The 26,998-nt window shown below is 39.1% G+C and overlaps 1 protein-coding gene across 9 annotated transcripts in view; it reads right to left on the minus strand.

The window, feature by feature from the left end:
- zmiz1a (zinc finger, MIZ-type containing 1a) overlaps positions 1–15,052 on the minus strand; it is a 121,404-nt gene extending 106,352 nt beyond the window's left edge. For 6 of the 9 annotated variants that reach the window (XM_047812043.1, XM_047812042.1, XM_047812046.1 and 3 more), the window contains exon 1: positions 14,851–15,051. The gene's annotated coding sequence lies outside the window, so the exon portion shown is untranslated. Of the gene's footprint in view, positions 1–14,850 lie in introns of all 9 variants that reach the window. The other 3 variants (XM_047812047.1, XM_047812045.1, XM_047812044.1) reach the window with 2 other exon arrangements.
- Between the last annotated feature and the right edge of the window lie 11,946 nt (positions 15,053–26,998).

Genomic DNA, 26,998 nt, shown 5'->3' on the forward strand with positions numbered 1-26,998 from the left:
AATCCAACACATCAGCTCTGTGTGAGAGATTTCTCAGCTCGTGCATTATGCAGCAGACATGAACTTCTACATTTTAGCTACCTAGCAAAATGCTTAAGCAAACATACAACATTGATCTTGCCGCTCCTCTTTTCAGAACGCTGTCTATAATTATTTCATAATCCATCAGGACCCGGTTCTTTTGCCAAACAAGTGTCATGACTTAATTAGTTATCAGATAAGGGAAATGCTACACCTGTGAATGACAGGCCTAAGTATAATCTGTCTGTGCTGCTTCTTGCTTTTCAGAGCCTCATAAGAAACTAAACAAACGGTGAAATAATTGGCAGAAGTAGCAGTTCGGGACGGAGCGTTGGGACGGAGCGATCCGGCACGTTCGGGTTTTATAACGTCTGTAATCGAGAGCTTTTAATATTAATCGTCTGTTAAGTCTTAAAAGCAAATGAGGTAGAAATGTGCTAAAAACACATAGTGTAAATGCTAGCAAAACAACCTAAACATTAAAGGTGTCCTTTAAGTCAGTTGTTCAGGGAAATACACACAAGAGAGAGATTTCCAAATCACTTGTAATGCAGTTGTGAATTTATCTTTTTAAGCGACACTGTGGCAGCTGCAAAGCCAGTGGTCCTGAGCTGAGGTTTCTTCTTGGTTCAGGTCGAGCAGCACTTCTGTCTGTCTGACGTGAGCTCTTGCGAGGAATTCCTCCGCTCTTTTTTACACTGCGAGATCTCCACTTCATAATCAACCAACACGCATCACACCTCCACAGTTCTAGTCACACCATGCGCAGTATGCCGTTTCCTCCTTCCATTGCAGCCAGCAGCCAATTCAAAGCAACACCGATGTGACGTATTAAGCGACTTTATCATTACATTTTAACCGGCTTTGCTTTTATCCATTTAAACCATTCACGTACATTGTACAACAAAATCAATGTTTTTTTTTAATGTTTTATCATGGCTGGGGCTTTGAGCAGTCATTATCAGCATGTGATACGCTGTAAGACTGTGGACTTAAGAGTCAGTATAATAAATAGTGACTCAGGGGAGTTTCAGAACATAAGGAGATTTCGATTCTTTGTGTGTTATCTTTTCCCAATTTAAATGGAACAAACTAGTGCACATGAACTGAATAATGTGGTAACACTTTACAATTACAGCACATAAATAATCACACGGTAATACCTGAAGGAATGATGAGCTAAGGCATGTACTAATCACAAACAAAGGACAACACACTAATTATAAACATGTATTTAATTTAATCTAAACCTGTTTAGTGTCATTCTCTCTGTAGTACTAGTTTGTGCTGTGTGTAGCTTGGGCCCAGATCACTGCTCCTTTCCCCACAAGAGTTAGCGATTTAAAATGATGCAGTTCCATTTATATTCTTTAGTCCTATGAGTTAGTGATTAGTACATACCTTAACTTGGCATCCACATGCCTTAACTCGTCATTAGTTTGTTAGCATGTGCCTCAAGGTATCATTTGTTAGTGATTAGTACATGCCTTAACTCACCATTAGTTAGTGATTAGTACATGCCTTAACTCACCATTAGTTAGTTATTAGTACATGCCTTAACTCACTATTAGTTTGTGATAAGTACATGCCTTAACTCACTATTAGTTTGTGATGAGTACATTCCTTAACTCACTATTAGTTTGTGATGAGTACATGCCTTAACTCACCATTAGTTAGTGATTAGTACATGCCTTAACTCACTATTAGTTTGTGATAAGTACATGCCTTAACTCACTATTAGTTTGTGATGAGTACATGCCTTAACTCACTATTAGTTTGTGATGAGTACATGCCTTAACTCACCCTTAGTTAGTGATTAGTACATGCCTTAAGTCACCCTTAGTGATTAGTACATGCCTTAAGTCACCCTTAGTGATTAGTACATACCTTAACTCACCATTAGTTAGTGATTAGTACATACCTTAAGTCACCCTTAGTGATTAGTACATACCTTAACTCACCATTAGTTAGTGATTAGTACATGCCTTAACTCATCATTAGTTTGTGATTAGTACATGCCTTAACTCACCATACATTAGTGATGAGTACAAGTCATTACCTGAAACTATTTAGTGTTTATTACATGTAATAAGTCATCATTAGTTCATATTTAAGTAAGTAAGTACTGATTCATGTAATCGTGCAGGATCTTTGTGGACGTATGTTGTAAAGTGTTACCAATGACTGTTGGCATTAAATGATGTGTGCTGAGGAAATACTTTTTCCTGCACAACCCATCAAATCCTAATCATTTTCCATACTAACAAATTTCTCACATACATTTGCATCTTGCTTGTGGTGAACTACAGGCAATAGCAGCGGGGGGGGGGGGGGGGGGGGGGGGGGGATCAGTGATTCTCTTCCAAAAATAAACTGAATCATAGAGTTGAATCTGGTAACCTCCACTGCTGTGAGCGTCAGAACATCAACATGGGGTGATAAATGTCTGGTGCAGTGCATGATGCCAGGCACAAGTGGCACAGGAGAGGAGAGCGGAGTGCTCAGATGTTTATCAGACAACAACAAGGCTGGACATGATGTACTTTGTCATGTTTCTGACAGCCAAGAACCAGTCTGGTGAGTAAAATCACACTCTTGACAGTTAGTCCAAAGCAGGAACAAATTACCTGTGTGTTATTTAACGTTCAAATGAATAAGTATCCGATCATTTATCTGATTTAACTGCCGTGTCAATGTAGAGAAAAGAATTGATGTGATTTAGTGATTAGTCCTTTTACCAAACTAAGTCGAATTGCATTGTGTATTAGTAGGTGAATGAAATGATGTAATGTTTGGGGATGGGGAGTAAACAAAGCACCGCTGATTACTGCTACTGCCAGGAATGTTGACGCTAATAATATATTTACCAAAGACGAAAGAAAACAAGCAAACAAAAATATAATTGCACTGAAAAGCAACAACTCCCCCTTAAATGAAATAAAAAGGCTTTTAGCCACCATAATGATTTACAAAGTGACGAGTCAAACAGATTTACGGCGACGGCCTGAAAGGAACCCAACACAAATACAATTACTGCTCACGTGACTGCTGCTGCCAACCCCCTCCACACACACACACACACACACACACACACAATAATAGGAGCTACTCTACACATACAAGCGCTAAGCTTCCCCAATTCCTTAAAGAATGTCTTTTAAATAAATAAATAATAGAATCCAGAATACAGGGAATGCTACTTGTTAAAGTTTATTTTAGTGACAGGGGCCTCAAAATTTGGAAGGTTTAACAGAAATCCAGCCACATTTCTCTCGTTACTCTGTATGTGTTGAGGGGATGGAGCTCGGCCAGAAGGCAGTCACGTACGCTAATTCTTTAGACACCAGCTGGAGCTAACAACACAGGCTACGACACCTCATTAAAAGGGTCAATACGCAACAAAACAGTTATTCCTTCACCTAAATAAACCATATTGATATGGAGACAAATAGAATAACCGACCTTGAAGGATGAAAACAGCACCTACTCGTTTGTTTTTCATTTATTGCGGAGTTTTCTTAATCAACAAACAGACTACGAAAGCAAGAGCATCGCACGGGGAAAGGCAACAAAAAAAACCTAATCAATGACTTTGAGTAAAGCAACATATCATCATATACCTTTGAGTAAAGCAACATAAGATCATATACCTTTTTTCGAACCTTTCTGACTGTATTTTTGTTTTGATTGAGAAAATAAAAGCTTGAATCTAAAGCAGGCAGCCTAATTTGTTGCTAGTTAATAATAATACAATAACAGAATATACTTATTGCAGGTTATTAACACAAAAACGAATCTACAATTAGGTTTTTAAAGACATTACTGATTTTTTTAATGAAGAATGTTGCTGAAGTGATTGGGGGGAAAAAGCTCATTAAGAATAAGCTTAAATAAATAAGCGTACATGTTGTCAGCAAAGCTAATTAATGATGGAGTAGACTCATATGCCGCGGCCTCCATGAGCATCTATTCCACCGGCTTTGGTAATCCCACTTCAACACCAGTAAACAAGTGGGTTGCCTGCTGGGGGAGTCAATGGCAGTGGTGTGACGCAGGCTCATGGTTCACCCCCTTACTTGAAAGCAGACCTACTAAAAATGTTTGTGTGGGTGTTGGCAACTATTTGGGTGGGAATTCTCAACTGGCAGAAGCCCTCCGGGTAAAAGCCAGATTGAGTTTCTCTGTTCCGGCGTTCTCAAGACAAAAGAATTCCGGCGAAAAACAGAACGACAACCATGCACCCCGACTCTCCTAAGCTAGCACAGGGTCGGGTTGTGTGAAAGGGTGTCGATAACGTTCGATTCTACCGAAGAGATGTCAGGGATGCTCTGAAAATGCAAGGGGCTTCGACACTTTTCCATAATCAGAAGCCACGTGAGCATAAATAGGATGTGATTGTTATTTATGATCAGGCCACGGTGTAAATTCGAGCTGGCATGTGCCACGCGTCCCGGGTGGCCACTTAGTGCAGATGCAAAGTCAGTACAAAGCCATCAGATCACTCACAACAGGCAAAAGCTTCTCAGTTCAGCCTTGAGTTGTGTTGGAAAGCTTGAACAAACATATCCCCGAGCTCACTGACGAACAAAACAGCAGTGGGTTGAAACGGTAATCTGTGATCTTATTAGTAACCTTTCACACAAAGTCATTGATTCTACTTTTAAGATCATGACCTACTAGTTTAGAGTTCAGTCGAATGAACGATCATAACAAATATGCTATTACCGTTTTGACTCACTAAGGCGTTATACAGATGCAGCCGGAGTAACTCCAGCACTGTTCCCTAAAATTCTTCCACTCATGCACTTCCGAGGAGCTGGTACGAGGAACCACCAAAGCTTTTTAAGCCTCTTAAATGTCAAACTATTACACAATCCCCACAAGGATATCACAATAGACGATGCTTACACGGCAGGACATGTTTTTATTGCATGACGCTGCGTGTTCTGAAGTGGTACGAGCCCAAAAGACGCTCTGTCAGCACTAGCGTTTGCAATAGCAAATCCTAATTAGTTACAATTGTCTATAAAATGATTTGTTTCCTGCTTTGAACACTGATTCATAGCAACCATAACATGTTATCAGCCATAATCTTACAACGTCTGGTGTACTGGCTTTGTTTGTACTGGCTAAGTTTTATTTTAATGGCTTTTACAAAAGTGTTCATTTTAGCCCACCGTGTTGGAGAACGCTCACAAACCTTTTATTTTTGAAATTATGTTCTACTAATATACAAAACTGGTGATTTCCTGTTGCATAATCCACTCATAACTTACTCACAAACTTTCTCTAGAAACGTTTTTTTTTTTTTTTATCGTCTCGTCAAATTCTGTGCCATTTCCGTTAAAAACCTGTTCTATCTGTAGCAGTTGTTCATCTTTTTAAATCAGCTAATAAATATAGTCTACCAGTTTGAGCAGTTCAGCCTGTGTTCAGAAAAACTGGATTTTTCAGACATGAACGCACAATCAAACAAACTATTTCAGTACTCTGAAGGTCATCTTCCAGCCTTGGTGATCTCTTCACTGTGCTTTGACGAGCTAATGGAGCTACTTCAACAGATATTTCACTGCTCACTTTCCCTCGGTGTAGTTGTCTAGTCTGCACATGATGCTAAACGTAGTGGTGTTTCTAACCAAACCATTACTGACATCTCTTACTCGTTTCAAACCACTTGCCCCTGTCACCTCAGCTACGAGGTTCCTTATACCGTTTGTACTGCTAAACGTCTGTAAGTCCACATTTACTCACTCGGTAATGGCAGTATACACTCCTTCTGCACTTTGTTAGGAACACTAGACTAATACTGGATTATATATGTTCTCCCTTTGCAGTCTCCCGATTTCTTCATGGCCTGGATTTCACAAAATAATGGAAACCTTCCTGTGACCTTCTTGTCCATGTTGATATCATTCCATCACACAGCTGCTGAAGATTTTGGTGAAGCTCCTGTTCTACCACAGCCCAAAGGTGATCTACTGCAGTGGTCCCCAACCCCCGGGCCGCGGACCGGTACCGGTCCGTGGACCAAATGGTACCGGGCCGCCCAAGGAACATTAAATTATTTCCATTTTATTTACTGTGGTGTATTTCTCTCGGGTTTGTGCGACTTTCCATGGACGAGAGATTAACCGGGAGCTGAGAGACGTCACCTAAAGCCACACCAATACCGCGCATGCGCAAAATATCATGCTATCGGGCCGGGTTTAGGTGACGTCTGGAGCTGAGCGGCTGCGGTGTTGTAGCTTTGGTGGAGAGAAGGTGTGTATCGTTCTCATGTTTAACAGTGTTTGGTGTACGTGTACATTGTGTTTGCTCAAATTTAACCCACAAATTAGCAAAAATGAGTACGAAACAGACGTCGTTAGAAAGTTAGAAACTCTGCCGGTTTTCTGGATTAAAGTCATGGCGGAATACCCTGAGACTGCCACCACAGCACTTAAATCCCTATTGTCATTTCCGACATCCTATCTGTGTGAAGCGGGGTTTTCTGCAGTGACGGCAACCAAAACAAAACAACAGAATAAACTGGACATAAGCAACACACTTCGGGTGTCATTGTCTCCTATTGTCTCCCAGATGGAACCGTCTCGTTGCAAAGAAACAAGCTCAGGGTTCTCATTGATTTAGCATTGTAGTGAGTTAAAAAGGCATGATTAAATACAATTAGATTAAAATGATTAATTTTAATTTAATTGTTTGCCGCCACCCCCCACCCCCCTCCTCCGCCAGGGGGCCGCGGTAAAATGATCAAACATTGACCGGTCCGCGGCAAAAAAAAGGTTGGGGACCACTGATCTACTGGATCCAGATCCGATGTCTGATGCCCACTGAAACACATTGTCACGTTCATAAATCTGGTCTGAGAAGACTTATTTGTGACATGCTGCATTATCACGCTGGATCTATCCGTCTGCAGATGGTAAACTGTGGAAATTAAGAAGTGCATGTGACTGGCTCTAATCAAATAGGCTGGAGTGTTCAAGTGAGCAAAAGTGTGCAAGAAAACATTCCCCACCCTGTTACACCACCTCCACCAGCTCAGACATTAGACACCAGCCAGGTTGGGTCCATGGAGTCATGCTGCTGGCACCAAATTCTGGCCCTACCATCTGTGAATTTAAGCAGAAATCGAGATTCATCAGACCAGGCTATGAGATTCTAGTTTTGGTGAGTCGGTGCCCACTGACAGACTCAGCCGCGCTGTTCCTGGCTGACGGAAACGAACCCCGATCCTGAACCTTCTGCTGTTGTAGCAGCCAATCAGCCTCATTGTACGTAGCTGAACATGCTGTGCATTCTGAGATGCGTTTCTGCTCACCATCACAGTCCAGAGCGATTATCTGGGTTACTGTACCATTTCTGTCAGCTCATACCAATCTCCATTGACCTTTCTCGTAAACAAGGCGTTTCTGTCCAGGCAACTGCTGCTCACTTGTTGTTTTTTTTCTTTATTGCACTATCCTGAGTAAACTCTACAGACATTGTGTGTGAAATTCCCACGAGATCAGCAATTTATGAAACACTCAAATACTCAAAGCAGCCCGTCTGGCACCAACAATCACACCACGGTCAAAATCACCGAGATCACATTTTCCCCCCCATTCTGATGATTGATGTGAACATTACCTGAAGCCGCTGGTGCGTATCTGCATGATTTTATGCACTGCACTGCTGCCACACGATTGGCTGGATATATAATTGCATGAATGTTCCTAATAAAGTGCTCAGTGAGTGCATGGTACTCTAAAGCACTCGATATAGAGCGGTAAACATGCTTAGCATCACGGTATGGAACTGGATGTAGTCAGTGGTTTGCAATTTTATCTGCACAGAGCCTGTGTGGCTGCAGGTTGTCATTAAAATCAGAGAAGGAGTCACACCTGATTCCGCTTGTTTAATCAATTGGTCTCGGCCTTCAAACAACTGATGAGCTGCATCAGGTGTGTTTCTGCTCGACAGAAGAAAAAAAAAAACAACCGAGCCATGCTGGCGCTTTGCAGATATCTCAGCTACAGAGCATAAAGTATATCCTTCCTGCACAGCCTACTGTAGGCCAAGTAACCATTTTAGCTTTAGCCACACCTGTCAAACAAACACAGGGAGTGGTCTTGGTTTTGTGGCTTTCCTTGTTTAAATGAACAGTGGGGATAGATTCTTTTCAACACATCGAAACTGTTGCCAAGTGTCAGTGTGTGCGTCTAGGCAGTACAGTGCGCTAGTGTACACTAGGGGTGGGCTAGAAGACAAAAATATCACAAATCTCAAAGGCATTTCTCTGACAGACGAATCCGTATCACGACGCCCGACGCTAGTTTATTTTATGGCTACAAAAATCGTATTTCTTTTTATTTGGAATATTTAAAAAGAACATTTTATTTCATTTCAAACGTCACAAACATTGCAAAATTGAAACAAATTTTGACATCCTCAGCTTGTCGGGGTGTAATTATTACAAAGAAAGATATGGAAATTGAATTGAAATAAAGAATAACTCAGAAAGTCTACTAATGTATAATAAATTCGTACGTTGTTATATTCTTATATTTTTTATGCATAAATGCATGTCAATGCATAAAATAAAAATAGAAAAAAGTGATCGACATTTCTAAATAGTTCAAAGATACAGATATATGATATACTCCAGAGATTTCAACAATGCACAGTATTTAGATAACAAATAAAGCAATAATATTTTTTCATTTAATGTCCAATCAAATAAATATTACTAAAATTCTATACAATATTTTAACAATTTCCATTGTTAAAGATTGTGTCCAGAAATTAAAATCCAATCGGTTTGGAATTGTGATCAGAAAAGTCTCACACTGTGTTGATCATTTCATCCTACTGAGCTTCACTTCTAAAGCTGGTTTGTAATGCGTGTGTTATAGACACACTATTACGTCTCTGATACAGTCTAGTGTTTGAATATCTGTGGTGATTTGTGCAGAGCCTGGTCTCATTCTCAAAAAAAAAAACACAAGCGGTCGCATTGAGATTGAGACGAGCCGAGCACAGTCGCTCTCTCCTCTGTCACTGAGTGACAATCAGGTATCTGTTTGCACTATGAAAAGGAATACAGACAGCATGCACTAAGACTGGAGCCACTGTTAAAGAGGGGACGAGAGCGACGAGCCCTATGGAACAAAAAAAAACAGGTTTAAACACTAAAACTCTAGAAAACCTGTTTTATGTGGCTAAGCACATGTGTCACTCCTTTTCATTTGTATAAACAAACAGTGAAAACCAGAGGATCATAAAATGCATTGGCATTAGATCAACCCACGGCTGCACTTCAGCTCAGCAAAAACTGCTTTGCCAGACGTTGCATTTTAGAGTATTTTCACACCGAGGTTCCAAATGTGGCCCTTTATCTAAAAAGCCCAGGCTGAAAAATGAAAAGACGTGAGCTTATAAGAGTGTGAAGTAGTACAGTTGCACTGGGAGCATGAAGGAGAGGGGAGGGAACTGAGAGGGCCCCCGAAAGCCAGGCTTACAGGACAGTTATTAACTACTGCACTTACCTGGGATGCAGTGCTTACAATCACATGTCAATTTGAGACACACACCCACACACACGCACATGTACACATCTCTAGATTCATTATGTTGCATCTGTTGCTGAGAATGCGGCAGGAATTCACGAACGTGTCTCGGTTGCTTACGGCCGTCACCTCGCTATCTCTGCATTGAACCCGTCATGCATGAAATGCATTTGTGCAGCAAGACTTGTGTTCTCTGATCAAATAGGCTCTCGCTTTCCTTTTTTTTTTTCTTTTTTTTTTCCAGGGGGAAGTTAATAGCCACTAATGTAATAGCAGAAATGATTTTGTACTGGGTGTGCTCTGAATTCCATTTGTCCAGAATTCATTTGTCAGGTTTACGTGACACCTTGTGGCTGCTTTTCCTTTCAGCTTTCGTTCCGTTCACCTCTCTGACATGCCACAGTGCCGAGGCTGCTGTTATGATGCGAATGGTCAAGAAATTTGACTGGAAAATAACAAACGTTCTTAGTAAATTCTGCGTAATTTGCTTTGTCAGAGAGGAGAAAAGTATGTATCCCTTGAGGCCATGCTGAATGTAATTGGACCTCCCTCCTCCTAGTGTGTCAGCCATCGCTCATGGTGATGGAGAAAATCTCCTCACACAACGACAAGGCTCACACAAAGTGACACGCTCAAGGCTTTCCATATTATAATACACAAAGCAACATTTCAAGTCTAGAAAATGAAAGGAGATGTGTTTAGCAGGTGTTGCTTTTTTGAGCAGTGTGTGAATGAAAGAATGCAAATGAAGTTTTAAAAACAAAACAAAGCAAAAAGAAAAAAACACTCTGGTGCTATTTTCATCTAGCTTTCCCCATTTACATGGTCACGTTGTATAGAGCTGAAAAAGATTTTTCAATTCCATCTTCCCTCCAAACCTTAATGAGGTGGATGATGCTACCATTAAATAGATTCTCTAAAGCCGGGACGGGTTTTCAACCATCCCTAATCCTGCAGAGGGCCATTCAAATCTGCCCACCACTGCCCTTAAGCAGTCAAGCTTTCCATACATGATACTTTAAACCTCTAAATTGGCTGTATGGAATCAATGTAATAAAAAAATCACCAAGACCATCGACTCACTGAAGTACACGCGATTTGGAATGACTAAACATTTAAAATGAAAATCTTTAAGCAACAGATTGAGAAATATAAAGTCAGAGAATGAAGGAGAATATATATATATATATATATATATATATATATATATATATATACGTATGTATATATATATATATATATATATATATATATATATATATATATATATATATATATATATATATATATATATATACCATCAGGTAACAAATTACAGACATTTATTTCTTCTGTTTTCCGTCTTGTGTACATTTTCCCTATGCAAATTCTTGGCAGCTGTTTGTGGCACATCTTTCTAAACATATTTCAGTGACACGCCATGTATCAAGGAGCTCGAACTCAAAGTTGGACAGTCACAAAAGATTCAGCAGCCATTTTTATTATTTTCCTAACACCTACGTTTCAAGTGTTTCCCAGTGAGAGAATATATTATGCAATCAAGAGCAATCAGCATTATAAATGACACTATCGCTAGCAGCTCTGAATGAAGAGCAAGTCTAAATCAATCCTCCCAGAAGACAGCGCTTGCCTAAAATACAGCATTTGATTTTCCTGGGTCTGATCTCCAACTCACAGCTGTCTATTAAGTGAACATGAATAGAGCAGCGGGGCAAACGGCTTGACACGAAGAACATGGCTCAATGAATTTGCAGTAGTTAAAAAGAAACAGTTTGAGCGAAATATGTTTGTTTTGCTCAGGATGGATTTGCAAGATGCACAGCGGATCGAGGGACAGCTCGAGGAGCTATCTTAAAAAAACAAACAAAAAAAAAACACAAAGGTAATTGATTGTGATCAGGTGAAATTTCGAGTGCGGTAGAACATTTTGCCACGGTTTCCAAGCGCCGAGCTCAAAAATTGAGCGGGAGAAGCCGAGTGTCGTTTAGGAATCGAGATTCTTGCTCTTTTGCTGACAGAAATGGGATACATTCGCTGTGACATCTTCCGCGTTCATTTTTCAAAGAACGTCAAATCAAACATGCATGAGCCCGTGACAGCGTGGGTTTGGAAGTCTCTATCTGAGGACGGAGCACTCAGACTGGCACGAGCTAGCTAATGCTGTGCCCATCACATCCTCAAGCTTGTGTGGTCATACTGTCAGGCTGACAGCTGGAGGCAGCCGACAACTACGCATTCTTACGGGGACGTGAACTCTCTTTTGATTGAATGCAAAAGAAGCAGCCCCTGTCTCTTCTGTGCTTCGCCAAAGCAATAAACTGTCAGTGGACATCAAAAAAAAATCAAGAAATGCATTTAAACCTGCAGTTTAAAAGAATTTTGCTTTACACTACATAAAAAAAATACTTGATAGAAGCCTGAAAAGAAAAAAAAAACAGTTTACAAATAGGTTTTGAGAGGTTTCCTGTTCTAATGAGGCTTGTTTATTACAGGGCAATAAAAGGCCTTCTTCATTGTTATAGAACTCTCACATGTGTGAAATAGTCACTGGGTTATAAAGTGCGTCTGACTTCACTTGTCAATAGGAATGAAAACTGCTGTATAAATCCCCTGTGGAGCACATGCAAACAGACACAAAGTCTGACTTATGTTAGAGAGTGGGTGTGTGCAGCTGGTGACGAGTAGGCTGTTCTACTCTGCGATGGATAAACACAAGTCAAGTATTTCACAACTCGCCACAATAGTGAACGAACAGTCAAATGTCAACCTGTCAAAACACTGATTAGTGTTCAAGCGGTTTTAAAAGACTAGCTGGTCTCTTGTGACTCGAGGCAATAAAGCATTAAAATAACACTTAACACGAGTTAAAGAAGTAGTCGACACAGTTAACCCTGCTTTAGACAATAAATCTTTAACAGACGGTTTCATCCGACGCTCAGAGCAAAGTAGCAGTGACGATGTACGTTTGTCAAACGTGCATAAATTTACAACTAGATTCTTCTTCTTACTTAGTTGTTTCACGTACATGTTTGTTACCATGCAATTACTAGTTACTAATCTAAACTTCCAACAAGCTGGTTCTCAAAATGGGGTCCTGAAACCTGAGAGATTTTTACACTTCATTTTGTTATAGTGGTGAACATCACAATGTAATTAAAAGTTTCTATAGTTTTCACTGATTTTACAGGTCACTTAAAATAATGTGTTTTGTTGGTGTCCGATTATACAGTACACACTGAATTAAAGGCATAAATATAAAAATTGTTGGATTATATCTATTAACAAAAATCACTGCTTAGGAGGTCCACAGAATTAACTTCAGTCTGAAGTTTCTCCTGCTGCAAAATGTTTCATTTCTTCTCTCCAGCTTTCTATTATTTGATCTGAAACATCAGCCCCAAAACACCACTTTTTCATCACTACGGTATCACTCAAATGTGCAAAGGAAACTGACCAATAAAAGGTGCGCTGTAACATTATCCTGTAACACTCCTAGTAGCTATTTATAAAATCTTATTTAATAAACACTATCACACACCGTGCTCTTTCCGCTCGAGTCCAAATCTGTAATCTACAACCGCTCCTTTTTATCCTGAACCCATATGCTGGAATGGCACGATGGTGGTGTTAGTGATATGTCTCACGGTAAGACTGATCCTGGACCTGAGGCCCGTCTGCGGTAACGTCTAACCTAAACTCTTCTCTACAAATTCTCTATTCCTGACTCACATACACATTTACTGACATGCGCACTTCAGATTTCCCAGGAGTTTTGAACACTAACCGAGACAGCACGAGAAGGGTTTTTACAAGCGCTTTGTCAAGAACCGTTCTTTTTCTGTGTGCCTGCTCACACATATAAACTACTCAAACATTATACAGTCTCTGGATGAAAAGGTAAAGCATAAAATACACATGACAACTAATTACCTTTCACCTTTGCACCAGAAGCAAAGGAGAAGCTTTTACATTATCAGTATCCACACAGCCATGTAAACATTGCCTCAGATTGTACAGTGCTTAAGAAGAAGCCAGGCTTTTGTCTGGCGGAAAGAAAGCCTGAGCGAAGTGCATGTACTCATGGTGTACACTTTATTAGCCTGGGTGATTTATTTAAAGGTGTTCTGGATAAAAAATTATAATAAAAAATAAATAAAAAAATGCAGTGCCAGACATTGCTCAAGGTGAACAAGGGCTTCTTGTTGTTATACGATACACTGTGCATTACAAAAGCATTTGTATTGCATATGAACACCATGGCTGTTTTATTAGGTCTAGTCCCTGGGCTTGACAGCACTTCAGGAGTTGCTTTAGGCTAACAATAGTGCACCTCAATCAACCTTGCCCTTTCGTGCCTTGCTGGTGAAAGTCATGTTTCTCTAAATTCCCTCAGAAAGGCACTAACAAGGGAGGAAGGGGCCGCTCTGTCGTCCTCAGTGCTAAAGCTCAGCTCGGATCTGATCTTAGGCTTAAAACATGCAACTTCTCGCTTTCTGTGAGCCGACAAACCCGTGATGTTCTGCCTTACACAGCCTCGGGACAGACCTGGTGCAAGTAATAGCACATTTACTGCATACACATGCTTTAAAGCAGTGGATCGAGTTGCTGAAACAGTCTGGAGAACCGCTGAAGTCTTACAAACGTGTAATATTCGTGCAACGAACAGGCTGTTAAAATCACTCATGCCCTGGATGACCAGGATCTCACATTTATCTACAATGATACAGTGTAATTGTCTAAGCAGCAGCTGAGCGCGTGACAGTGTGTCCGTGTCTGATCCGTACACACAAACACATACACACACATATATATTACATATATATATTTTTTTTTTAAATATATACACACAAGCAACACGACTAGAAATGTGGAAAAACGGACTGCTTCTGATATCATAAGGGTGCATATGGGAGAAGCAGAAAAAAGCCGCGTTGCTCATGTTCACACCAAGTAACCAGAAAAATATCCCTGTTGTTTCACATCGCGCTCTGGGAGTCAGATCAGAAACGCTTTTCTTTAGGCCAGGAGACAAACACACGCCGATTCCGGCCACGATTCAAACGCTACACTTCAGCGATCCTTTAAGCCTCCGCTCCATTGTTAGCTGAGGACGGCGTTAGCTACACAAGCTACACACACACACACACACACACACACATACATACATACATACACACACACGCGCGCGCTCTCTCTCTCTCTAACACATACACACGTTCTAATGCAATGCACAAAGCTTCATGGACCTGACCGAGAGGTGCGAAAACGGCTCGCAACTTACTTTCAGATCTGATCCGAGTCCCAGTGCGGCTCCGAGAAAAAATCCTGCCTCAGCCGGAGTCGCGTTGTTTGTGTGTTTTCTTTTCCTCCTTTATACTTTGCAAAACAGAAGAAGAAAAGGCGCACAAGGCTTTCGCCGGAGTGCGACTGCCTGAATCAACTAGCGTAGAGCACGGCAAGTTGAAGTGTCAGATTACACGGGCTATTCTATTACCACTGCCAGGCTCGGCGGCTGCTTACAAAACACGACCCGGAGTATTTGGGATCAGGACACTGATTGCACTGACGCGTCATTGATCCTGTTGGATTTAAACGGATCCGCTCTCCTGGTTTTTATGCATTTATAATCGCCCATTCAACGCGCCTTTTAGGCTTATTATTATTATTATTATTATTATTATTATTATTATTATTATTATTATTATTATTATTATTATTATTATTATTATTATGAATACTTTTTTTTTGAATAACAAAGGAAAAGATGCCTCATGGACTTTATGGTCACATAATCATCATGTTAGTGTCCTGGTGTGTTGGTTTGGTCGGATCGTGTCGTGCATCATCAATTAACCCAGTTTTTTTTTTTAAGTGGAAAAATCAGGCTATAATTATTAATCGTCCGTGGCCATGTGATTCCTATTTACCGTTTTTGACACATTGTGTAACACCTGAACGAGAACTGACGTCATTACTATCGGTCCGATGACCGGTTTTATTCTTGGTGTAACATTATCGTGTTACAGCAGCAATCAGCTAGCGCGTGTAATCCCCCTCCTATGCGCTCTCAAAAAGGCAGGAGAGGAGGAGGAGGAGGAGGAGGAGGAGGAGGAGGAATGCCTGGTTCCGTATTTTGCTAGTCGCCGGCTCTGTGCGATAGAAAGCCCTGAATAACAAAGACGTGTTTGAGAGCAGCGGCGGCTGCAGGCTCGCGCTCAGCGGTGACGTCAAGGAACAATGAGTCTCTCCCGACGGTGGAAAGACGAGAGAAGCGCGAGCTCCCGCACCAGTAACGCAGTGCGTCCTCCTATCTATCTATCTATCTATCTATCTATCTATCTATCTATCTATCTATCTATCTATCTATCTATCTATCTATCTTCTTCATGAAACCCCCGAGGCTCAACTACCCCCCATGGGGTTATAAAGGAAGCAGGTCCAAATCTTAACGAGTGCAACATGACATGCACTCATTCAGATTGAGTCTGTCCAAACACTGACTGAAATTTCCATTAACTCTTATTGGTGGAAAAGGTCTTCTTGGATGCATTATGCAAATGATGACATGAATGAGCAACTGATTCCAAATGAGCCTTGTGTTAGCTTAAACGTTCATTCTAGTCAATTGAGGTTACAGCAAATTGATCATTTCCAGGGCTTTAGCATCCTTGGTGTTATCTTTCTAAGCTTCCTTATTCACTATGTTGCCCCGGTGCTTTCCAGAGAAACATTAGCTGTGTCTTTTGAACAGTGTCCTTAGCTTTTCCACTGCGAGGCTTTGACACTAATGCATTGGGCTTATTCTGTGAGCACTCTGTCTCAAGGACACTAGCTCCTGTGCAGTTATCTAAGTTGGCAGGGATAAATCTGGCAGATGACATCACTGGTTTCAGGCACTCATTCATTTTTATTTCTGTCCTGTTCTGATATGGTGATGGTCCAAATGACAAGAGAGGTAGCACGGGTAATGTCAGATGTCACATCTTTATCATATCGGGCATGTTTTCCTCACATGATTTAATTATACTCTTCTACTTTTGATTGGGCAATCAAATTAGTATATTTGAAAAATTGGTTCAAATTTCTGGAATGTGTTTTTTTAATCCCCTGAGGGGAGACTGAAAGTACTTTAACAGATGCTGAATTTGCGGACATCTGGATTTTTTTTTTTTTTTTTTTTTTTGCAGATGTATGCTGGTGTTAGACATTTTCCAAAGATGGACTTACAGATGAAACATCAGTATCAAAGCAAGGCTTAGTTATTGCAAGTCACCCAGCATCTATTGTCATATAGGTTTCAGACTGCTTATAATATCCTGTGTTATGGACCATTAATCATGTTTTTGTGATGTCGCTCAAAGTTGCATGGGTTCATCACGTCTGGGGGGAAAACAGGCAGTCAATGAACAGCCACTTTAGTTCAAAGCCAGTTGTTGTATGAACCCCTGGTGATGATGGGTAGGCCCTCAACTCTTGCATTCTGAAACAATATGGCCAGATGGCTGCCAAGAAGATGGATGGACTATAGGTGGAGTGACTTCAGCTTGACTGAATTGCTGTATAATTTTATACATACACGCAGCTGTGAGGTGTTATTACAGAATATTTTGCATTAGCAAAAGGATGCTTCAGCTATCACGTATCTCGAAGTGTTAGCACGCATTATTGCTTATTCGTTTTAAATATTGCTTTTATGAACTCTAAATGTCTGATGGCAGCCAAGGCTGCTGTATTTTTCCTCATATTGCCATCTGATATTAAAAAAAATCGTTGCACAAAGTATATTCCATGCTAACATGACTTTCAGGCTGAGGTGTAGTGAACTCGACTGCCATGCTGAACCTCAGCTCAGCTAATTCCCTGACAATCACAGGGGAAATGATTGATGCTGTTGGGCCTTCAATGCTACATGATGGAGAGAGAGTTTCAGTTTTGCTGACATAAGCTTTCACACACAGGCTGAGCTTTCACAGATTATTTACAGCTCCTATTTGCTTTACACAGTATACTATCGCTCTCGTGGACCTCCTCAGAGGAAATATGGGCTATGCTGCCAAAATACCATTAACATGGTAAGAGAAAAAAGTTATTAAGAAAATGTTTAATAAACAAGGTGGGAAATGCAGATATAGGACAAGATGGTGAGATGTTGAGATTCCTGAGATTACGGACCGCAGAAAGGCAGAGGTGCGCAATGTATTTGACAACAAGACACAAGAGAAATCTGTTTAAGTACACTATTGATCCCCTTTGGAGCAGAGCCACTGAAAGCAGAGGCAGGAGTAAGACAACGAGAGATGCATTTGGCCAACTGTTTGCAGAAGAGTAGAGGAAGAACTCTCTTGGAGTCTCTCTCTCTACCTCTCTTTCTGTCTCTCTCTCTCCACCTCTTTTATTTCATTGAAAAATGTGAGGGGTGGTAAATAAAGCAGACAGCCTATACCCCATGCTGACTGGCTCGGCTGGCTTTGGAGAGGGTAGAGGCAATCAATGTGTGCTCACAATAGAGCAAGAGCATTGAGAGTGCTAACTGCTCCCTCAGGCCATGCACGAAGGAGGGCAGGGGGGTTGGAATGGGGGCTAAACAGACAGAGAGTGAGTTAAGATTCATTTTGAACTTCCTAATGAAGAACTAAAGGTGGAGTTGTTTATTTGCACTCCTATTCCTTAACAAAGAGTAGCTTAAGTTCAGCTTAGACACCTTCAATATTGTGAATAATTAGCAATGATTCACGATCAATATTTTGTGTACCCTACTCAATGGTAGCATCACACCATGTATACATGTAGACATTGATATAATATATTTATTATATGTCAAATATAAATTGTACAGCAGAAATCATCCATAGGCAGCAACACAGAATAATAACAGCAGTAGCTGAGAGCTGCAAGTTATACATGTCTTGGAATTAATGTATTATATAACATTTCATCTAAATGTCAAGATGCAGAGAATGGCAACCCCAGGTCATGATCACAATCAACCTTTGTATGTGAGAAACATGCATATTGAAAGATTAAAGCACCTGAAGTAGTCAAATGCTTCTAATACACAGTTCTTGTACAAAACAATATGTCCATCTATCTATCTATCTATCTATCTATCTATCTATCTATCTATCTATCTATCTATCTATCTATCTATCTATCTATCTATCTATCTATTCACACACACACACACACACACACACACACACACACATACACACACACACACACACACACATATATATATATATATATATATACGTATATATATATATACGTATATATATATATATATATATACGTATATATATATATATATATACGTATATATATATATATATACGTATATATATATATATATATATATATATATATATATATATACGTATATATATATATATACGTATATATATATATATATATATATATATATATATATATATATATATATATATATATATATATATATATATATATACCTTTGAAGCCACGGATTCTACTAATTTGTCTAATTTTAATTTGAGCATGTGGCTGTTTACCGTGAGCATAATTCCGAAACGGTCTGTTTTAGACATAGATTTTCAATAATTATCTACTGTGTATGTGAGTTGTAGGAAATGAATCATAACAAGAAACAAGCTACTCTTTTCTCAGAAACCCATTTTAAATACAAACGAGACTTACTGGAAGGTTCCCTTATCAATAGCTAAGCTGAATAATCATTACTGCAGTCTTGTGACTATAAAATATCAGATGTGCATCTAGCAGATCAATCTAGCGGAACACAAAACCTTAGACAACTTTTCCACACGCGCCTATTGTTACCATTAACCGCTATTCATATATAGAATATTCATGCATACTCTTATTTGGTGTAACTGAGAGCTTGGTGCAGTGCTCAGGCACTGAATCACTTCCCTAAGAAATAAATTAAGCTCTTGTCTGAGAATGACCAGCATTTTCTCAAAGCTTTTGGAGGTGGATCATATTACTGTAGCATTGGCATATGAGGCAGCAGGTTGAGACTGAGGAAAACCTCGCCGTGCATGACATCAAGTGGCTAAGCAGAAATATATGTGTGTGTGTGTGTATATATATATATATATATATATATATATATATATATATATATATATATATATATGTGTGTGTGTGTGTGTGTGTGTGTGTGTGTGTGTGTGTGTGTGTGTGTGTGTGTGTGTGTGTGTATGTAGCTTTTTTAAATAGTTGTCTCTATCAGTAGGGTCATAGAAGTGAACTTCTTTTTTCTTTAGTGAAACGTATCTATGAACATGGAACAGCAAGAGTTGAGTGCAGCACTTCAAAGATAATAATTAAAACATGTCATTGATTGCGGTCGCTGAGCTGAGAAATATTTTAATGTAAATATAGTAGAAAAAGTCCACTCATGAGCAGACCTTCAAAAACATAAGGTACAGCTTAATTTCAGGTGTCTAGGCATGTTTCACCAGCACAACAAGTGGACGCTTCAACTGGCCAATTAGTAGACAAGTGGCATGAAAACATGCTAATGAAGTTAATCCTTCAAAGGAGTGGTGGCTCTCAGGCTCTGATGATTCAATGACAGCGATGCTAATGCCTCTCGCCAACACAAACTGGGAAGAGGGGGTGCACAATAGACTGTGAGATTGTGTTATTGTGTGGGATGAAATTAACTCACACTCTGTTGCCAGTAAGGGTGGTCTCCCCATCTTTGCTCAGCGCAGCATGAAAGAAGGAGATTCTCCAAGGTCTTACGTCATCATAGAAGATAAGTGCTATAAAGGCACAGACAGCGGATACTGATGTCTGAATGGATGATTCAATCTTAATTTGCTTTCCTGCTCAGCCATAAATACATATGTACATATTTCTTTATTACTGCGGAACTAAAAGTCAAATCTGTGACACTTTCAACATTTTAATGTTTTCTTATTCTGTATTTGAATTGTATGCTTATCTGAGCAAGTGAACTTATCAGCTCTTCAGCCCTTGTTGTAGGAAACTGCTGTTATTTTTTAGGTGACCGTATATGCTGTTATTATTTAATGATCACTGCATACTAGAGTGCTAGAAATATTTCCATATTACTTAAATGATATGCTGTAATTGAAAAGCGTGCCTCAAGTGTAACATGTACTTAATAACTTTGTAATGAACTCCATTGCTTGTGTCCAATCCATGCTAATGGCTCACTTAGAGACTTGTATCTCACACTTAAATAATCTCCTGACATCAAGTGTTTAACCTTGGGCCTTTCCACAGCCCTCCAGGGTGATGGCATCTGGGAAAAGGCATTTATACTACAGAGAAGACTGACATCTACTGGCTGAGCATCACCCAGCCTCCCTCATGGTACAGGTTAAAGCTTATGATATATATATATATATATATATATATATATATATATATATATATATATATATATATATATATATATATATATACTAAATGTATTTCAAGGGAATTAAAGGTTGTGTTAAACTATATTAAACTACATACCTTTCATATTTACACCTTAGCTTTTGCTTGCTCTACAGATATGGAATACTTTACAATACGTACTGAACATTTGCTGTGCTTTGAAAAATAGCAGCAATACTTCAATGTTCATTTTTAAAAAATTGTGACCGCAAACCATTGTCTTGGTCATTTATTCTATACATATATCAAATGAAATGAAATGAAATAGATACAATCTAAAAAGGATAAATGGGGTTTAATAAGAAACAGTAGACTCTCTGAACAACTACCCTCTGTTTATAAGGGACAAAAACATCCTTGAGTCCGAGCAACAGATACCCAGGTGCATTAAATGCATTAACACACACTTAAAAGCAAGTAGCAGCCTATACACACCTCAGCGTTCCTGAGCGGTCATGCATTTGTCACGCAAGATTTATGCATTTGTCTCATCAGACTCATTCAGTTTATAAGCGCTAAGGTGTCTCTGGTGTCACCTATAAGTAGGTGAGGAGTCATTAGTAGTATTAGGATACGCCCCATTTTTGTCCTTTCCAAAGTCTTTTGTATTTAAATAAGTACAAGTAAGCAGTGTTTCTAGTTCCTATATTTATCCTATTTACAGTGTGTCTGTGTGTATCAAGCTTTCTAACCTGCTCATGTAGACATGACTCTGATTTGAACCCCTCTGTCTGGGCAGACTAAGTATCATGTACATTTCAAATGAAATTTATTCACAGCCTGCGTGTTACAACAGGCGTTCGATAGGCAATCATATACCATCTGATTGTTTTAGTTAGATAACTAACTAACAACTCATAAGAGCATATGTTTATGCATTCAATTTGTACATTGCTGCATTAATAATAAGCAAAAATTTGCACTTGTTACATCCTGTGCCAGACAAACTCCCAGACACATTTGTTACCAGTTAAAAGGATCACTGATTAAAGACAGCAAAATAAATACTGGCCAGGTTCCAGGTAAGTGTAGACTACACTAAATTATGCTTCACATTACCACAATGTTTAACAGCTTAATTATTTGGTGAGTGATACAGCTGCTTAGCTGTCAAGCATTGCGTGATTCTACCGAAAGCTCATCTTAAAAACGTTACAAATGAATAAATAAGTTAATACAAATCTGTTGTGAATCACAATCACAAGAACAAAGCTCTACTAGATAACTCTGTTAACATTTGGTTGTGTCTGTCACATATGGTCTCTGCTTTATGCTCCCTGCTTTGGCATGTGGCTGTATACGCAACACATGCAGTCTTTGTTTGCTGCTCATTATGTCACTGGCTATAAATGAGAGTGCTTTGAGCCCTGGCCTAAAGCATTAAAATGTCATATCAAAAATAGGAATGATGTTTAGAAGAGCTCCATGAACACTCTGGAATTGTCATGCTGAAAAAAAATTCACAGTGGAGAAAACATGAGCATGAATGGAGAGCAACAATCTCTTCTGACACAGAGAAAGTAGCATTGGTTCAGCAATCGATACGATTCTCCGCAAGACTCCAGTGACGTAATTAATCAAAAGCCTTCCAGTCATGCCAGTGTGTTGGGTGGAGCATGTTATAGCACTGAGTGCACGGCATGAATTGAATTAAAGATGTTTATTAGATTCGGGTTGCAGAGATTTCTCGCTCTACAATGCATGCCAGAAAATATTGTTTCATAGTTAATACAAAGCATGCAGTGTAAGTAAACAGCTATCAGTATGTGGTTTTACTCAGAGCAAATGTCTTTAAAATCTTTTTTTAATGACAAGTCTGGCCTTCTAGTAATGTTTTTATGCACTGTATAACTTTTATAAAGCATAGCCAGGTGCTTGAAGGAAAGTGACTATAACACAAAAATGTGTCAAAACTTGAAACAGGGCTATTTTATTACAGTGGATAAGCAGGTCTATTACATGCTTTTTTTTTCTGGTAATGGGTTGCAACACTAGTACCTTAATCTCTCACCTTAAAGCGCCCTCTTCATGGTTTTACTTACAATTATTGGCTTACATTAGGCTTTTGTATACCCAGAAGAAATAAGCTTCCTTTTGTGCCGAGAGGTCAGCATCCATATAAGGCTCATCCTGTGTTTCACAAGTTAAGCAGCTACTGTAAGCCAGTCGTGTACAATCCTAGAGCTAAGTATAAAAATATACCTGACATTATGTCTACCAAACAATCGCAGATCCTATCTATATTTTAACTGGATCATAAACACTATCCAGTGCATACTTCAATAACATCCTCAAGGACTGCATGTCAGAAACGATTGAGAATATTTTGAGGAAATATTTTTGTAATATGAAGTCTTTCTGGTTCTGCTTTAACTTCCTTTTATGAGTCACAAGAATGTAACACACCACAATGTGATTTTATGTACTTAACTTTATTTTCCACAACCCCTCCATTTTGTTAACAGAAGATATAGTTGGGTTTTTTTTTTGTTTTTTTTTTGTTATTGTTAAATTCCACCATAATTTCCATCATATTCCATCATAGGTTTTAAATGTGCAAATCTTTACCACTAAGCTTTTAGGTCTAACACAATGACCGAGTGACACAGCTGGTGTGAGGAGTACATGTGGCACACCACATTATTTCATTTCCCTTTACTTCTATTCAAACATAACCTAATTCAATAATGAAGTGACATTAACACCACAACTTTCATTTGGAGTAGACAATGGTTTTGTTGGAAATTCTCTGCACTAGTGGTGTAATGTTAAGTCTGGAATGATTATGCTATTCTAGAAATAAATGAAATTAGTTTCATTAAAGAGCCAATGCTATGAAAGCATGTCTGCCTCTGAATTCCTGGGGAACTACCCGAGATCCCTTATCTGGTGTAGTATACAATATGGTACGGTACAAAGGTTGGAACATACACTATATGACCAAAGGTGTATTACACCAGAACAATCGTGGCCTTATGTGATTTTTGAACATTCTGTTCCAGATTTAGTTTCCCCTTTGCTTTTGTAATAACCTCCAATCTTCTGGGAAGGCTTTACACTAGATTTTGGAGTGTGGCTGTGGGGATTTACATGTTCAGCCGCAAGAGCATTAGTGAGGTCAGGCACTGATGTAAGGCAGTGAGACCTGGGGTGCAGTGGGGTTGAGGTCACTCTTCACCATTCATCCTGGCACACCATGTTTTAATGGAGCTTGCTTTGTGCACCTGGACAGTGTCATGATGGAAAAGGTTTAGGCCTCTTAGTCCTTGTAATACAACATCATACGAAGACATTTCGAACTCAAATTTGTGGCAAGAGTTTGGGTAAGAAACACCTACAGTATTGGAGTGAATTTGGTTGCAATATAAACCACATCTTGAGCTAAAGACTTCAACTTGAAGTTTTCTTCTAGACACTTTAAGAACAGTTACCTATATTAACTTATTTAATATCATTATGAGTTCTTTGACCTGGAACCCTTAAATGTTCAATACAGAACCCTAAAACAGAGTGATGCCATATTAGAGAGAATTTCAAATAGAAGCCTTCTCAATAATAATCTTCTTTATGTATAGCTTTAACTATGCTTAAGGTCTTAAAGATCAATTTAAACCTTTTTCAGAGAAACAGTAATACAGACAGACAGGTTCAGTACTTAAAGATACAAATCTTCAGTATATTGCCAGGCAGACCAAGATTCACTATGGCATATAGTCGAGATTAAACTCAAAGACTCAAGTCATTCAGTCTGATATCTGTTTATAGAAATGGCTTCCTGTAACGTTCTCTGTTACACTGTTGTTGGAATAGCTTTTACTGGAGGTACTTTTTACACTGACAATTACCTACTGAAAACTATGGGACGCATTGTCTACAATGGTTATTATCTTGGGTTGTAAAAAAAAAGAAAGAAGGTGAAGCCTATATATAAATTATGAATTATTTCCAAATAAAAATTGTAAATAGTTTTTGATAAATAGTTATTCAATCAGAGATTTCCCAAGAAGTCCCAAAAGTGACATTTAGTATAAAAAAAGGTGCAAAAAAATACAAACAAAACACAACATCAAAAATAGTAAAAGAAAATTGCCCATTCAGGTATGTCAGTATTTCTTTTAGATGTGTTTTATATTCAATATATTCCAAAACAAAATTCTGCTGTAAAATCAGTTTATTGGTTTTGGCTCTGTATAAAACTGGACTGATATAGGACATTAGAAAACTCTGTAAAGGGCATCATTTCGTTCCATCCGCTCACTGCTCTTGGCTCTGTTAGGAATGTGTTGCATGGTAACAGCCACAGCAAACAGCACACCTGGCAGTCCCAGAGTTCCAACAGGAAACCACAACACTCTGAAAACCCAGCCTACCACACACACACACACACGCACACACACACGCACACACACACACACACACACACACACACACACACACGGGCGCACACACACACACGGGCGCACACACACACACACACACACACACGCACACACACACACACACACACACACGCACACACACACACGCACACACACACACACACACACACACACACACACACTGCAACTAAAGAGAAAGAGAGGAAATGTCTGCTTCTATGCTGCAGAGTACATAGTTCCTCATCAAAAATAATTTACCCTTATATCCATTCATTTGTTTCTCTTTATTATTACGCATTTCTCTAGCAGTTTGTAGTCACTTTTGCTTTACCATTAGGAAGACTGTATGCACAATTAATACACCCTAATTTATGACCACTTTCTATGAGGCATGTATCATTGTGTCCATTACGGCAGTTCCCCCAACTACCTCTCTCTCACTTGGCCATCAATTTATTGTTGTTGTTGGCGGTTCAGCTGAAGCTCATGTATTGATTTCTCACCCTCAGAGAAGATAAGGTGGAGAATCGAGATGGATTCCATATCTATTATCTAATGGAATTCCTCCTCTTAGAAAGGCTATGGATTTTCTGCCATTGAACCTCTGCAAAAGAGAGTGGAGGACAGAGTAGCTTCTGCAACCCACAAGAACTCTCCACTCGATGGATTAATGTGCACAGTACAATGCAGCAGAAAAGGCTGGGATGCTGGTGGTCCATACTGAGAATGTAAAACAGCAAGTTGTGAGAGAAGCCTGTGCTTATCGCAAGTGATTATTGACCTCCTTGTGTTTCTGCTAGTGCATAGTCAAGTACTTTGTATATCTTTGTTGTCTCTGCAGGATTAAGCCAAAGAAAAACAAGCTTGTAAATGTATGAATATGTATCTAATTGAATGTATATCACATTCCAGGAAAACCTTCTAATGTTAATTACATGCTAGTCATTTCCATGACCTCCACTTGATAAAAATAAGATTTAACTTGGTTACAATTACAGGACATGCTACATTTGCTACATGTGCAAATTATTATGAACTAGTATTCACATTCGTCCCCAGAAGTAGCATTTTCTTTTAAGTGAAAGTGCAAATAATTGTGTATTGAAAATAATTTGCATAGTGTACAATTGATAAATAACAATAACAAGACCAATAATTGAAAGTGTATTATTTAAAAAAAAAAAAATGCAATCTAAATCTCTGGGAAACCAAATATCCTAAACTCAACGAAACATGTAGGAAGATTATAACGTTTAACATCCCAAACCATGATCGAAAATGTAATCTATACATCATTTATTTTCAAACTGATTACTTGTGTTAAAGTACAAGAACCCCTGTACACAAACTCATTCAATTATATATTAGATAATTAAACATTAGCAGATATGAAGCAGATCCTTTAAGTTCTCTAATGTGTAAGGAGGGGCCTTGATGAATTGTGCTTGTTTGTACAGCACATTCCACACATTCTTGATCAGACTGCGATCTGGGGAATTTGGATGCCAAGTCAACACCCTGAACCCATTATCATGTTCCTCAAAACATTCCTGAACAATTGTTTTGCAATGTGGCAGAAACATTTACTTTGCTTAAAGAGGCCACTGTCATTAGGGAATACTGTTGATATGAAGA

The sequence above is a fragment of the Tachysurus fulvidraco genome, chromosome 4 (assembly GCF_022655615.1).
Source record: "Tachysurus fulvidraco isolate hzauxx_2018 chromosome 4, HZAU_PFXX_2.0, whole genome shotgun sequence".
NCBI classification, from domain to species: domain Eukaryota; kingdom Metazoa; phylum Chordata; class Actinopteri; order Siluriformes; family Bagridae; genus Tachysurus; species Tachysurus fulvidraco.